The following is a 6,621-nucleotide window of genomic DNA, read 5'->3' as shown; positions in this document are numbered from 1 at the left end:
ATGTTACTATCAATGTATTAAAATCCATTTGTACTAAATTATGGCTTAGGTTCGTTCGCTATAGCCATTTACCCATTTACCCATGTAAATTGTATAAACGTTTAGCTACAACAGACCACTTTATACTTCGTACTATTAGCCATATAAATGTGTTGACTTAAATGATATCTAAAAGAAGACACCCCACAATGTGTATAAATGGAGCATTTTGAATCGCGAGACCTTTACCTGACTGATAAAATCAAGTGTTTTCTGTGTAATATGAAATAATATTCAAAAAATTACATGTACTTTAAATTTAAGTTGAGATATGATAAGTTAGCAAACTAAATTGACATAAAATTACTATCTAATTCAAAATTTAAAAGTTTTCGTTATCTTACATTTAATGGATGTATAAAACAATATAATAAGGGATGAATAACAATAAAACTGTCTTATTACATGATACAATATAGAAAAGATATTAATACATGTTTGACATGCAATATACATTGTGTAGTGACGACCCTAAAACTACATGTAAAAATAAAGGCATTGAACAACAACAGGCAAACGATTCGGAAAGTAAACAAAAAGAAACTCACTACTGCTCAAAATTAGGAAACCCCTTCCACGTGGACAAGAACGGCAGCAAAACGATGTAAAATATTTTTACTTTATGTTGTTATTATTAAAGGATTCCTGCATTGGAATTGTTGCTATGCTGTGTCTTCTTGGTTGCTTCTTGGCATTGTTCATACTAATCACTGAGCTCTCCGAGAAATTTCGAGAGCGAGGATTGGATTCCTGCAAACTAATCCTACCACGATGTCCACTACGCTTTGTAGAAAAGTCCATTGAGAATTTCCTGAACGAGTTGATATCTCTGACGACGTCTCTCTCTTCGTCACTAAAATCCTCTTCAGATTCATATTGTTCACTTTTACTTTTTTCAAGTTTTTTCTTCTTTTTCATGTCATCATACGCAAGTGTCAGTGCTTCCTGGAATATATCTGATCCTTTCGGAACACCTCTATGTGAAGCATTAGATTCTGGTCTGGAGATTGGTTCGGAGATGGCATCCGCAATACTCCGACGACGACCCGTGTTCATTTCAGACATTAAATCCATAGTTCAGTCTGTACCACCATCAACAATTCCGACATCTGATGTCTGATTTCATATTAAATTGGATCCTTTATTTACGATCCGATCGAAAGTTTACAATTATCTATATCACAGGATGTTATGATCATAATCCTTCATATTGAGAACCAACCTATCTCAAGTCCGATGACAGATGATGATGAAGATCTCAACCTAAAATCCCGTTATCAACACCAAAACTTTTAATGACATCTATACATTTAGGTGAAGAACGGTTGAGTGAATTTTTGTGAAAACGTGCTTTTGTACCTACAATAACTAGGTGTCGGTCTGCCATCAGCCAAGGTATTTAACAGGTATATCATGTTGATTTCTATAAAGTGTACCATGAATAATATAGTAAGCACACTATATAGCTATTTTATAGAGATCAAATTGGCAGTTATGTGAAAGAAGTTTCCTGGGGACTTTAAAAAACTTTTTATAATGTTTAACAATTGACAATAAACCTCAGGAGCTTAATTGATTATCGTTGTGAAATTAATATTACGCAAGAAATATGCTGCGTGTTTTGCTCCGGTATTTAAAGTAAAATTAAGATATTGTACTGCATTTAAATACATGTAAAAACACCCTTTCTGTTAAGTAACCCACTCTTTATTAACAGGGAAGATACATGAGTATGCAGAAATATTCGCGAAATATGCTTTACGACTATAGAAGTATGAATTAGGTCTATATTTCATATTGTTCTTCATCTCTGATACGTACATTCACAGCAGTAAACGTGATGCTGAATTGGTGTGTACAGGATGTCACTGTACATTCTACCTGAGTTCAGATTTAATGACCATTTCTATCTCTATTTACCAGAATATATATGTCAATTGGAATGACGTTGGAAAAAAGATATTTTTTAAAATTTATAAGATATCATTGACTTACAATTAAGTTTTTCACAAATGTAAATCTAAATACACAAAATATGTAAATAGAATGCAGCGATATTCGCAAAATACGATATACGTCTATAAGAGTATGAATATCTTCCTTTTTTTTCATGGAAAGAATTTAAATATGTTTAACTTTTTTAAATACTTAAATATCAATGAAAACAATAAGCGAGTGTGCATTATCAGGGGACGGATCCAGACACTTTGAAAAGGAGGGGTGCCAGCCGAGATTCCGCAGAAAATGGAGGTGGTGCTAGGACATTTATTGCCTTTTTCTGTAAATTTTACACATGAAAATGACAAATTTTCCAAAAAATGGGGATGCCAAACCCTGCACCCCTCTGGATCCGCCACTGATTATAATGGTATACCACTATCCCTCTGTCTGTAAACAAATTGTATTATTATTATTCAAAATCCATGTCACAAATTTTGATTATCTTGTGATTTAGCACATCTGTTTGTCAAAATTAACGTTTGTTAAGAGGAGTAACGATACTAATACATATTTCATCTGGGTTTTTTTCTGGACAGTTGCATTAATTTATAACTTTATATATTTTCTTCCGTTTGTATTGCCTTTTTTGTTTTTGACTTTTTTCGTTTCCGTCGTTTGCTTTGTTTTGTTTTTGCTCTCGTTTTTTTTTCATATCGATACTGGTGGATATTTAAGGACTACACGAAAATGTAGAATTAATCATTACCACTTATTCAGTTTGAATGTAACTCTCTAGATTCTCTTTTCTATCTTGTAAATTTTAACACGACTTTACTCTGTGATTTAAAAAAAAATCCAAAATAAAAATATTACAATCTTTTACCATAACCACGTTAACTACATCACAATCTTTAAAAAAAATACATAGTTGCTATATTTTCAACAATAATTTTTCTGTGGCAACAATACTATCATCTCGTGCTGCAATATACTTATATTTCATGTATATTTAGTGTAAACTCAAAGTTGTAATTAAACAATGATGCAAGGACCTCAGAAGTCAATTTTCTTTTCAAATCTAGTACACGATTTTATAAAGTGAAGTTGTGCAGTTCTAAGTCAGCTTCTGGCTGGTACTTTGTTAAAACATAGGAATATTCAACGGTGCTCCGACAGTAGTCCCTGTATTACCAATAGAATCTGTGACCTGGGTTGTGCTCGACAAAAAGTTACCTGGGGACGAACTTTGGTTTTTACTTCGGGGTGGAGTAATAACTTCACTTGATGGTTTCGGAGTTTTCAATACAACCGGTTTAGTGGTGAAGATAGTTGTTTGAACAAAACCATTTGTTTTGGGCGAATCGCTTCCAGGGCTGTATGAATATTGTGAGCAAGTTTTGTTGTCCCTGAGGGTAAAGTAGAGGGAAAATGACAAACCGTAGGTGCATAGGCCAATCAGTATTCCAAGGATTATAAATATGAGCGCCCGTCTTGAGTAAGTTTTTGCATCTGTGAAATGGCCTTTCATATAAGCTTCTTTTTGTGCCCCTTCAAAATAAAATTTAAGATATGTTGTCTCTCATTATATCAAAATCATTAAAATGTTTGTTGATGCATTTTCTCATTATACTGAAATACATCAGCTTATCGAGCTAAAAGGTGGATTTAAAGGCGCAATTTAAAAGTCTTCCCTCGTTGGTTGAAAAAGTATTCAAACGTCTCAAAAACAGTTTGTAGGAACAAAATTTAAATGGCAGGCTGACGCGCCTCCCATCACAACAGAAATTTCTATTATGGTTTTCAAGATACTAAATAGTAGGGAAACGTAACATATTACAATGTTTGACACAAAAGTATTGTTAGGTGCAAAATATATAAATCAGTAGCAATTTTTTTTCATTATTCAAAATTATATATACAGCTTTTTTATGCTGAAAAGAAAAATAAATTCCTAACATTAGTTAGGAAAATAAAGTAAAATAAATTGTCATTATTACTCAATTTAAGTCACTAAAGAATTCAATAAAGGGAAGTAATCTCATCTGTCAATTTACACTTTAGTTCGTAAACGTAGTGCTTTCCCTTGAATTTGAATTTAAACGATTGTACTATTCGTAATTATCGATAAGCAAATAACCTTGCATAAGTTGTAGGTTTGGTTATTAAGTACTAGAATATACTATAGCAAGGATTTTAAAGTAGACTACTATAAACATTCTTAACTATACGAACAAATGTCGTGCGCAGGAATCTGTACATATTTAAGGGCCGTACAGTATTAATCAGATATTACCGTGACATAGTTTCAGGCGCGGATCCAGGGCGTGCCGGGCGTACATTGCCTATAAATCGGTAAGATAAAGATGTTTACATGAAATCTTAATTTTTCACCAAAATTTTCATCACATAATGTTTTTTGCCTTGCTTTGCACGGCATTTAATTCAATTAACGTCCCCCTCCCCCCAACTCAAATCCTGGATCCACCCTTGCTTACTGCTGGGCAGATAGTCTCTTTTCAGAAGTGTTCAGTGCTGAGCAGGAAAGTTTTAAGAATAACAATAATTATTAAAAAAGAAAAGAAAAATAAGTATATGAAAAGGTAAAATTTTATGCAAGTACAGTAGGAATGAAGCCTTATTTAACTTGCATACACCGATAAAGTTGATTAGTTGATTATAATGAAACATGTTAAATATCTTGCTGGGCAATTTTTTCAGTCTGCGTTGAAAGTTAAAATTGGCCTGTAGATTTTTTTGGTGATGGATCTGCTAAGTAGATAGATAATTTGAAAAGGAAAGAGTAATTGCACAGGCCCAATATTGGTAAGTACTTCGATGAATATTGAACGATCTTAACCAAGCAAAATAAAAATTAGCCTCTCATTTATCAAGACTGCATAATTACTTAGTTGTAGTAATAAAAGCACACATCTTATATTTGTTTTTTCTTAAAATGAACATTTCGATGAAAACAGGAAAGACAAACATGAAATCTGTGGGGAGGAAGAAGTGGCATGAAATCTGGACTTTTCACAAATTCTACCCACAGTTTCTTCTTTTTGTCCCTAGCATGAAATCCGTGATCCGCCCCTGCTAAGTTACAAATACAATGGGATTTTTTTTTCGTAAATAAAAACGTAGAAGTACCAATGGTTCTAGCACGAGGAAATCCTTGCCAAAAAATTACGAGAAGTCTAAAAAGATAACCTCGAAAGGACAATGGACGGAAATAAGTCGCAAAATACAAACGAACATAAGTAAATACACAAGGAAGAACTAACAGTGCAACCATAACTAAATGTCGAAGATTATCTCATGTTCTCCGAACGGGTGCATCAGCAGTTCCAACTTCTTACAGGACGCTCGTCATGCTACTAGTTGAAGGTCGAGTCCGGTTGACGAGAAAGTATATATATAACAGATGGCAGTCGTTTGTATAGCACCGTGTCCGTATGTAATTAAAGGGTGGATCCAGTTCATATAAGAGATGTTAATATAATTAAATACCGAGCGGAGCAAGGCAAACACAATTTGGGTGCAGAATTTATACGAAAAATCAAGATTTCATATATGAAATGAAAATCACATTTGGGGGAAGGTACGCCCGGCACGCCCGTCCTCTGGTCGCGCCCCTGATTAAAGTATACATACGAGTATAGTAGAAGGCAATGAATCCAAAAATATAGTTGAAAACGAAAACTGTAACAATGGATTGTATAGTATAATTGGCGATGGTCGGTTTTCCTGTTTCTCTGTCGTCTTTCAATGGCGATATTTTCGCTTTATCGTTCATCTTCAGTGTGTCTAAAAATACAGCAAAAATGAACACAGTCCGTCTAAAACGACCCCACATATATCTCGTTTAGTATCTTATACAGAGTAAGATTTAGGGACGGATTTATGAATAAATATAACTACAGACTTTTTGACGATCCGTTTTTTTTTATTCAAATGGTGCTTTATCTAGAAAAGCAGAGAATAAAAATTATCAGTAGAATACAAAATCAAACAATGAAGATATCTTTTCTGTAACGACGGGCTTTTTTTTAATGTTGAATTATTAAAAATAATCTGCTTGTGTAAGATACCAAACCACGCATTTGTGACTAAACAATGACATTTTTTATGTTTTTCATCTTTTTTTATACAAAGATAAGTGATTTTACTATTAAAAACAAAATATGAAGTTCACATACCAGCTTTGTACAGCTTCTTTGTGTTGACTAAGTAATGGAAAAAAAAGGTTATCCGAATTTCCTCCTGCCCTGCAACTCGCTTTTTATTACGATATTGAAATGTAGAGTTTGATATCTTCTTTGAGATAGATGTTCTGTACCATCGTTTTAAAATTAAACCAATTTATAGGTGTTAAGAATATTAAAATCTCATCGTAGAAGTATAAAACAGTAGGTCTTGGCCATTAAAGGTCTAAATTAGGTCTATATTTCATACTGATCTTCATCTCTGATACGTACATTCACAGCAGTAAATGTATTGCTGAATTGCTTTGTACAGGATGTGACTGTACACTCTACCCGCGTTCAGATTTGATGACCATTTCTTTCTTTATTTACCGGAATGAGTATTGATAATATCTATGTCATTTGGAATAAAATTTGAAGAAAAAAAAGATTTTTTTTT

The 6,621-nt window shown here is 33.3% G+C and overlaps 1 long non-coding RNA gene across 1 annotated transcript; it reads right to left on the bottom strand.

Annotated features, from left to right (window-relative positions):
- Positions 1 to 2,723: 2,723 nt before the first annotated feature.
- Positions 2,724 to 6,294, bottom strand: LOC148629156 (uncharacterized). Its single transcript, XR_015915196.1, has 3 exons — positions 6,177 to 6,294; positions 5,632 to 5,784; positions 2,724 to 3,528 (listed from the first exon to the last, which is right to left on the bottom strand). It is a non-coding gene; the product is annotated as an uncharacterized LOC148629156 (long non-coding RNA).
- Between the last annotated feature and the right edge of the window lie 327 nt (positions 6,295 to 6,621).

The sequence above is a fragment of the Perna viridis genome, chromosome 1 (assembly GCF_037379345.1).
Source record: "Perna viridis isolate PV_CMFRI_1.1 ecotype Kerala chromosome 1, ASM3737934v1, whole genome shotgun sequence".
Classification (NCBI taxonomy): Eukaryota; Metazoa; Mollusca; class Bivalvia; order Mytilida; family Mytilidae; genus Perna; species Perna viridis.
This window is presented reverse-complemented; position numbering and strand designations above follow the sequence as displayed.